At 38.0% G+C, this 9,384-nt stretch overlaps 1 pseudogene; it reads left to right on the forward strand.

The window, feature by feature from the left end:
• Window positions 1–8,425: 8,425 nt before the first annotated feature.
• On the forward strand, window positions 8,426–9,056 carry LOC137773391 (large ribosomal subunit protein uL22-like; annotated as a pseudogene).
• The last annotated feature ends 328 nt before the right edge of the window (window positions 9,057–9,384 follow it).

Below are 9,384 nucleotides of genomic sequence, written 5' to 3' on the forward strand. Positions count from 1 at the left end.
GCTGGCTCCTGCAAACACTCCCAAGGAATCCTGCACCCCAGCTGGCCGGCATGTGTGCTCCACACCAGCTTCAGGAACAGATGCTGGTGAAAGTAACATACGCAGAGGTGGGGCTGACACAGTGGGTCCAGAGACCTACCTAGAGGTCTCAGAGGCCCTCCTGGGGAAGTGGAGGTTGGATGTAGCTCACCATGGGGGCAAAGACACTTACAGTGGAGGCATCAGGAAATTTTATTTATTTATTTTATTATTTATTTATTTTTAATTAAAAAAATTTTTAATGTTTTTTTTGCATTGTGTTTTGTTTTGTGGTTATTGTTTCATTTTTATTTTTCTATTTTTTATTTTTCTAATTTTATCTTATTTTTTACTCTCTGTTATTGTTCTGCTCTTTTTTGTTTGTTGCCTGTTTTTTGGTTTTGTTTCCTTTGTTTTATTTTGTTTTCTTTGTCATGCCACGTGGCCTGCAGGATCTTGGTTCCCAGAACGGGGTTGGACCAGAGCCCCTGTGGTGGGAGCGCCAAGTCCAAGCTGCTAGACTAACAGAGAACTTGAGGCCCCCAGGAATATAAATCAGTGTGAGCTCTCCTGGTGGTCCTCATCTCAGCACCAAGACATAGCTCCACCCAACTGCCTGCAAACTCCAGTGCTGGATGCCTCAGGCCAAACAACCAGCAAGACAGGAACACAGCCTCACCCACCGAAAAACATGAGAAGACAGAGAAATATGTTACAGACAAAGGAGCAAGGTAAAAACCTACAAGCCCAAATAAATGAAGAGGAAATAGGCAATCTACCCAAAAAAGAATTCAGAGTAATGATACTAAAGATGATCCAAAATCTGGGAAATAGAATGGAGGCATGGATCAAGAAAATACCAGAACCGTTTAACAAGGACCTAGAAGAACTAAAGAACAAACAAACAGTGATGAACAAACAACACAATAACTGAAATTAAAAATACACTGGAAGGAATCAATGGCAGAATAACTGAGGCAGAAGAACAGATAAGTGACCTGGAAGACAGAATGGTGTAAATAACTGCCGAGGAGCAGAATAAAAAGAAAAGAATGAAAAGAAATGAGGACAGTCTCAGAGACCTCTGGGACAATTTTAAATTTTAATTTAAATTTTAAACACACCAATATTCGAATTACAGGGCTCTCAGAAGAAGAAAAGAGAAAGGGTCTGAGAAAATATTTGAAGAGATTATAGTGGAAAACTTCCCTAACATGGGAAAGAAAATAGCCACCCAAGTCCAGGAAGCGCAGAGAGTCCCATACAGGATAAATCCAAGGAGAAACACGCCAAGACACATATTAATCACACTAACAAAAAATAAATTCAAAGAACAAATATTAAAAGAAGCAAGGGAAAAGCAACAAATAACATACAAGGGAATCCCCATAAGGTTATCAGCTGATTTTTCAGCAGAAACTCTGCAGGCCAGAAGGGAGTGGCAGATATATTTAATATGATGAAAGGGAAAAACTTACAACCAAGATTACTCTACCCAGCAAGGATATCATTCAGATTCGACTGAGAAATCAAAACCTTTACAGACAATCAAAAGCTTTACAGACATGCAAAAGTTGAGAGAATTCGGCGCCACTAAACCAGCTTTACAAAAAATGCTAAAGGAACTTCTCTAGGCAGGAAACACAAGATAAGTAAAAGATCTACAAAAACAAACCCAAAACAATTAAGATGATGGTAAAAGGAACATATATATCAATAATTACCTTAAATGTAAATGGATTAAATGCTCCAACCAAAATACACAGACTGGCTGAATGGATACTAAAACAAGACCTGTATAGATGCGGTCTACAAGAGACCCACTTCAGACCTAGGGACACATACACTGAAAGTGAAGGGATGGAAAAGGATATTCCATGCTACTGGAAATCAAAAGAAAGTTAGAGTAGCAATACTCATATCAGACAAAATAGACTTTAAAATAAAGACTGTTACAAGAGACAAGGAAGGACACTACATAATGATCAAAGGATCAATCCAAGAAGAAGATACAACAATTATAAATCTTTACGCACCTGACACAGGAGCACCTCAATACATAGGGCAAATGCTAACAGCCATAAAAGGGGAAATCGACAGTAACACATAATAGTGGGGGACTTTAACACCTCACTTACACCAATGTACAGATCATCCAGAAAGAAGCTAGATAAGGAAACACAGCTTTAAATGACACAATAGACCAGACAGACTTAATTGATATTTATAGAACATTGTATCTGAAAGAAGCAGAATATGCTTTCTTCTCAAGTGCACCCAGAACATTCCCCAGGATCGATCACATCTTGGGTCACAAATCAAGCCTTGGCAAATTTAAGAAAACTGAAATCGTATCAAGCATCTTTTCTGACCACAACGATATGAGATTAGAAATCAATTACAGGAAAAAAACTGTAAAAAACACAAACACATGGAGGCTAAATAATATGCTACTAAATATCCAAGAGATCACTGAAGAAATCAAAGAGGAAATCAAAAAATACATAGAAACGAATGACAACGAAAACATGATAACCCAAAACCTATGGGATGCAGGAAAAGAAGTTCTAAGAGGGAAGTTTAGAGCAATACAATCCTACCTCAAGTAACAAGAAAAATCTCCAATAAACAACCTAAACTTACACCTAAAGCAACTAGAGAAAGAGGAACAAACAAAACCCAAAGTTAGCAGATGGAAAGAAATCATAAAGATCAGATCAGAAATAAATGAAAAAAATGAAGGAAATGATAGCAAAGATAAAACTAAAAGCTGGTTCTTTGAGAAGATAAACAAAATTGATAAACCATTAGCCAGACTCATCAAGAAAAAAGGGAGAAGACTCAAATCAACAGAGTTAGAAATGGAAAAGGAGAAGTAACAACTGACACTACAAAAATACAAAGGATCGTAAGAGACTACTACAAGCAACTCTATATGCCAATAAAATGGATAACATCGAAGAAATGGACAAATTCGTAGAAAGGTGCAACCTTCCAAGACTGAACCAGGAAGAAACAGAAGATATGAACAGACCAATCACAAGTAATGAAATTGAAAGTGGGATTAAAAATCTTCCAACAAACAAAAGTCCAGGACCAGATGGCTTCACAGGTGAATTCTATCAAGCATTTAGAGAAGAGCGAACACTGATTCTTTTCAAACTCTTCCCAAAAATTGCGGGGCAAGGAACACTCCCAAGCTCATTCTATGAGGCCACCATCACCCTGATACCAAAACCAGACAAAGATATCACAAAAAAAGAAAATTAGAGACCAATATCACTGATGAACATAGATGCAAAAATCCTCAACAAAATACTAGCAAAGAGAATCCAACAACACATTAAAAGGATCACACATCATGATCAAGTGGGATTTACCCCAGGGAATCAAGGATTCTCCAATATACGCAAATCAATCAATGGGATACACCACATTAACAAATTGAAGAATAAAAACCATATGACTATCTCAATAGATGCAGAAAAGGCTTTCAACAAAATTCAACACCCATTTATGATAAAAACCCTCCAGAAAGTAGGCATAGAGGGAACTTACCTCAACATAATAAAGGCCATATATGACAAACTCACAGCCAACATCATCCTCAATGGCGAAAAACTGAAACCATTTCCACTAAGCTCAGGAACAAGACAAGGGTGCCCACTCTCACCACTATTATTCAACATAGTTTTGGACGTTTTAGCCACAGCAATCAGAGAAGAAAAAGAAATAAAAGGAATCCAAATCAGAAAAGAAAAAGTAAAACTGTCACTGTTTGCAGATGACATGATACTATACATACAGAATCCTAAACATTCTACCAGAAGACTACTAGAGCTAATCAATGAATTTGGTAAAGTTGCAGGATACAAAATTAATGCACAGAAATCTCTTGCATTCCTATACACTAACAACGAAAGATCAGAAAGAGAAATTAAGGAAACAATCCCATTTACCACTGCAACAAAAAGAATAAAATACCTAGGAATAAACCTACCTAAGGAGGGTAAAGACCTGTAGTCAGAAAACTGCAAGATACTGATGAAAGAAACCAGAGACGACACAAACAGATGGACAGATATACTATGTTCTTGGATTGGAGGAATCAATATTGTCAAAATGACTATATACCCAAAGCAATCTACAGATTCAGTGTAATCCCTATCAAATTACCAATGGCATTTTTCACACAATTATAACAAAAAATTTTACAATTTTCATGGAAACACGTAAGACCCCAAATAGCCAAAGCAATCTTGAGAAAGAAAAACAGAGCTGGAGCAATCAGGCTCCCTGACTTCAGACTACACTACAAAGCTACAGTAATCAAGACAGTATGGTATTGGCACAAAAAAAAATAGAGATCAATGGAACAGGACAGAAAGCCCAGAGATAAACCCACGCACCTATGGTCACATAATCTATGACAAAGCAGGCAAGGATATACAATGGAGAAAAGACAGTCTCTTCAATAAGTGGTGCTGGGAAAATTGCACAGTTACATGTAAAAGAATGAAATTAGTACACTCCCTGACACCATACATAAAAATAAGCTCAAAATGGATTAAAATTCTAAATGTAAGGCCGGACACTATTAAACTTTCAGAGGAAAACATAGGCAGAAGGTTCTGTGACATAAATCACAGCAAGATCTTTTGTGACCCACCTACTAGAGTAATGAAAATGAAAACAAAAATAAACAAATGGGACCTAAGTAACCTTAAAAGTTTTGCACAGCAAAGGGAACCATAAACAAAAGGAAAAGGCAACCCTCAGAATGGGAGTAAATATTTGCAAACAAAGCAACTGACAAGGGATTAATCTCCAAAATATGCAAACAGCTCATGCAGCTCAATATCAACAAAACAAGCAACACAATCAAAAAATGGGCAGGAGACCTAAATAGACATTTCTCCAAAGAAGCCATACAGATGGCCAAGAGGCACATGAAAAGATGCTGAACATCACTAATTATGAGAGAAATGCAAATCGAAACTACAATGAGGTACCACCTCACACAGGTCCGAATGGCCATCATCAAAAAATCTACAAACAATAAATGCTTGAGAGGGTGTGGAGAAAAGGGAACCCCCTTACACTGTTGGTGGGTATGTAAATTGATACAGCCACTATGGAGAACAGTATGGAGGTTCCTTAAGAAACTAAGAATAGAGGTACCATATGATCCTGCAATACCACTCCTGGGCATATATCTGGAGAAAAACATGGTTCGAAAGGATACATGCACCCCAATGTTCACTGCAGTGCTATTTACAATAGCCAAGACATGGAAGCAACCTAAATGCCCATCAACAGATGAATGGACAAAGAAGATGTGGTACATATATGCAATGGAATATTACTCAGCCATAAAAAGGAATGAAATTGTGCCATTTCAGAGACGTGGATGGACATAGAGACTGTCATACAGAGTGAAATAAGTCAGAAAGAGAAAAACAAGTATCACAGATTAACGCATATCTGTGGAATTTATTTGCAAAGCAGAAACAGAGACACAGACATAGAGAACAAAAATATAGACACCAAGGGGGGAGAGCGGGTGGGATGAACTGGGAGATTGGGATTGACGTATGTACACTACTATGTATGATGTAGATGGCTGGTGAGGGCCTACTGTATAACACAGGGGGAAAAAAAAGAGGTACAATCTGTCTGCAGGACATATATTAAGATAACCTTAAAAATGCATTCCAGGGGCTTCCCTGGTGGCGCAGTGGTTGAGAATCTGCCTGCTAATGCAGGGGACACGGGTTCGAGCCCTGGTCTCGGAAGATCCCACATGCCGCGGAGCAGCTGGGCCCGTGAGCCACAACTACTGAGCCTGTGCGTCTGGAGCCTGTGCTCCGCAACAAGAGAGGCCACTATAGTGAGAGGCCCGCGCACCATGATGAAGAGTGGCCCCCGCTTGCCGCAACTAGAGAAAGCCCTCACAGAAACGAAGACCCAACACAGCCAAAAATAAAATAAATAAATAAATAAATAAATGCATTCCAGTATACATTAGGTGCAGACAAATACTGTTTGATTCCACTTATACGAGGTACCTGGGATAGTCAAATTGATAGAGTCAGAAAGTACACTGGTAGATGCCAGGGGCCAGAGGCTAGGGAGGGGGAATGGGGAGTTAGTGTTTAATGGGGATAGAGTTTCAGTTTAGGAAGGTTAAAATTTGGAAGATGGATGATGGTGAGAGTTGCACAACAATGTGAATGTACTTAGTGCCACTGAACTGTACAGTTAAATATGGTTAAAATAGTATGTTTTATATTATGTGACTTTTACCACAATAAAAAAAACATTAAACAAAAGAGCAAAAGAAAAAAAGTGGGACTTCCCTGGCTTCCAATGGTTAAGACTTCACCTTCCAATGCAAGGGGTGTGGGTTTGATCCCTGGTTAGGGAGCTAGGATCCCGCATACCTCGTGGCCAAAAAGCCAAAGCACAAAACAGAAGCAATACTGTAACAAATTCAATAAAGGCTTTAAAAATGGTCCACATCAAAAAAATCTTAAAAAAAAAAAAAAAGAAAATGAAAATAACAAAACAAACACAAACTAAATAACTCAATTAAAAAATGGGCAAAGGATCTAAATAGACATTTCTCGAAAGAAGATACACAAATGATCAACAGGTATATGAAACAGTGTTCAATATCACTAATCATCAGGAAAATGCAAAGCAAAACCACAGTGAGATATTACCTCACACCTTTCACCTGTTAGGATGGCTATTTTTTTAAAAAAACAAAACACAATGGATATAAAGTACTGATGAGGATGTGGAGAAAAGGGAAAATTTGTACACTGTTAAGAATACAAACTGGTATAGCCACTGTGGAAAATAGTATAGCGGTTCCTCAAAATATTAAAAATAGAGCTACCAAATGATCTAGCAATCTCACTTCAGGGCATATATCCAAAAGAAATGAAAACACTATCTCAAAGAGCTATCTGCACCCCCCATGTTCACCGCAGCATTATTCACAATAGCCAAGACATGAAAGCAATCTATATGTCCACTAATGAATGAATGGATAAAGAAAACATGGTATTTATATGCAATGGAATATTAAAAAATAAGGAAATCCTACCATTTGTGACAATATACATGAACCTAGAAGACATTATGCTAAGTAAAATAAGCCAGTCACAGAAGATCAAATACTACATGCTCCCACTTATACGAGTCATCTAAAAAGTCAAACTCGTAGAAGCAGAGAGTAGAATGATGGTTACTAGGGGTGGGGGGGGAATGGGGAAATGAGGGGGTATTGGTCGAAGAGAACAAAATCTCAGTTATGCAAGATAAACGAGTCCTAGAGGTCTTCTGCACAGCATAGTGCCTATAGTAAACAAACCTGTAATGTATAATTAAAAATTGCTAAGAGCATAGATTTTATGTTGTGTTCTTATCATATACACACAAAAATAAAGACAGGAGAAACTTTTGATGGTAACAGATGTTTATGATCTTGACTGTGGTGATGGTTTCACAGAATATATTATACTTATCTCCAAACTTATAATATCGTATATATTAAATATGTACAGCTTTTTGTATGCCAATAATATCTCAATAAAGTGGTTTTAAAAAATAAACAGACAAAAAAAATCAACCAAGAAAATCCAAAAGTGTAAGTTCTAATAAAAGCTGTGAAACTTGAGTTAAGAACTCTGTAATAGCTCTAAATCTGATGAAATTACTAATTATCACCTACAAAATTGATCTGGTAGATAAAGTTCTAGTTATAAATACACATCTTCATCAAGAAGAGACTACCCTAATATACCTGTGATCCAGCCTGGATCTCTGTGATTACCAGGAGATGGAATACAGCCCTGTTTCTTTATTCAGATCACTGTTTATAATTCCTCTGAGTCTCAGGTAGTTTTCAGGTATCTGTTTATAAATCACTGTCCCTCCTCTCTTCGGCAAATAAAATAATGAGTCCATTCATTCACTAACTCATACCTCCAGTCATTTATTGAGAACCTTATACGTGATTGTTCTGCAGTAGTACGTAAGTAAGAAAGTTTTATTCCCATGCTCTAACGGGAAGATAGAGAAGTCAAGAGGTAGCTACAGTCAGTGCTGTTAAGTGCTACAGTGTATTATGTTGGAATAGTATTAAGTGCTGCAATGTCATGGACCAGGTTGGTGGTGGTTTATAGTAGGGAAGATTTCTTAAATATAAACTGAAGCACCAGGGAACACTTTCTAGTAGATGGGCCATCTAAGAGACAAACAACATCATTATCTAACCTTTCTCCTCTCAGCTATGTTGCAGGCTGTCAGAAGATGGCATGGTTTGACTTTAACATTTCAGGTGTGAGTAACTTATGGGGCAGAGTAAATTAAATGTAAGAATATTAAGAATTGGGGCCTTTTCCGGTCAGCGGCCTGAGGTGACCTCTAAAAATGGTTCGCTATTCACTTGACCCAGAAAACCCCACAAAATCATGCAAGTCGAGAGGTTCAAATCTTCGTGTTCACTTTAAGAACACTCGTGAAACAGCCCAGGCCATTAAGGGTATGCATATCTGAAAAACCACCAAGTATCTGAAGGATGTCACTTTAAAGAAGCAGTATGTGCCGTTCCGTCGTTACAATGGTGGAATTGGTAGGTGTGCCCAGGCCAAACAGTGGGGCTGGACGCAGGGTCGGTGGCCCAAAAAGAGTGCTGAATTTTTACTGCACATGCTCAAAAATGCAGAGGGTAATGCTGAACTTAAGGGCTTAGATGTAGATTCTCTGGTCATTGAGCATATCCAGGTGAACAAAGCCCCCAAGATGCAGCGCAGGACATACAGAGCTCACGGTCGGATCAACCCATACATGAGCTCTCCCTGCCACATTGAGATGATCCTTACTGAAAAAGAACAGATTGTTCCTAAACCAGAAGAGGAGGTTGCCCAGAAGAAAAAGATATCCCAGAAGAAATTGAAGAAACAAAAACTTATGGCCCGGGAATAAATGCTGCAAAAAATAAATGCAAATAAAAGTAAAAAAAAAAAAAAAAAGAATTGGGGCATCAGGCATTGAACAGGAGTTACATGTGTATAAGCTGAAGTTACCCAGAGTAACGGCAGGACTTGAAACTGAATACATGACAGCAAACCAGGAGACAAAGAATTGATCAGTTCAGCTGATTAACTGAATTAGTTAGAGGTTAAAGGGTAGAGGGTGGTATCTCTAGAATCAAATATATCCTTTTACTTGAGGGTGGAGGAGAAAGGGTCTAGAACTGTGATGTCCAATATTGTAGACAGTAGCCATTTTTGACCATTCAATTTAAATTAATAAAATTAAATTAAAAAATCACTTCCTAAGTGACACTAAACA

This window comes from Eschrichtius robustus, chromosome 12, assembly GCF_028021215.1.
Source record: "Eschrichtius robustus isolate mEscRob2 chromosome 12, mEscRob2.pri, whole genome shotgun sequence".
Classification (NCBI taxonomy): domain Eukaryota; kingdom Metazoa; phylum Chordata; class Mammalia; order Artiodactyla; family Eschrichtiidae; genus Eschrichtius; species Eschrichtius robustus.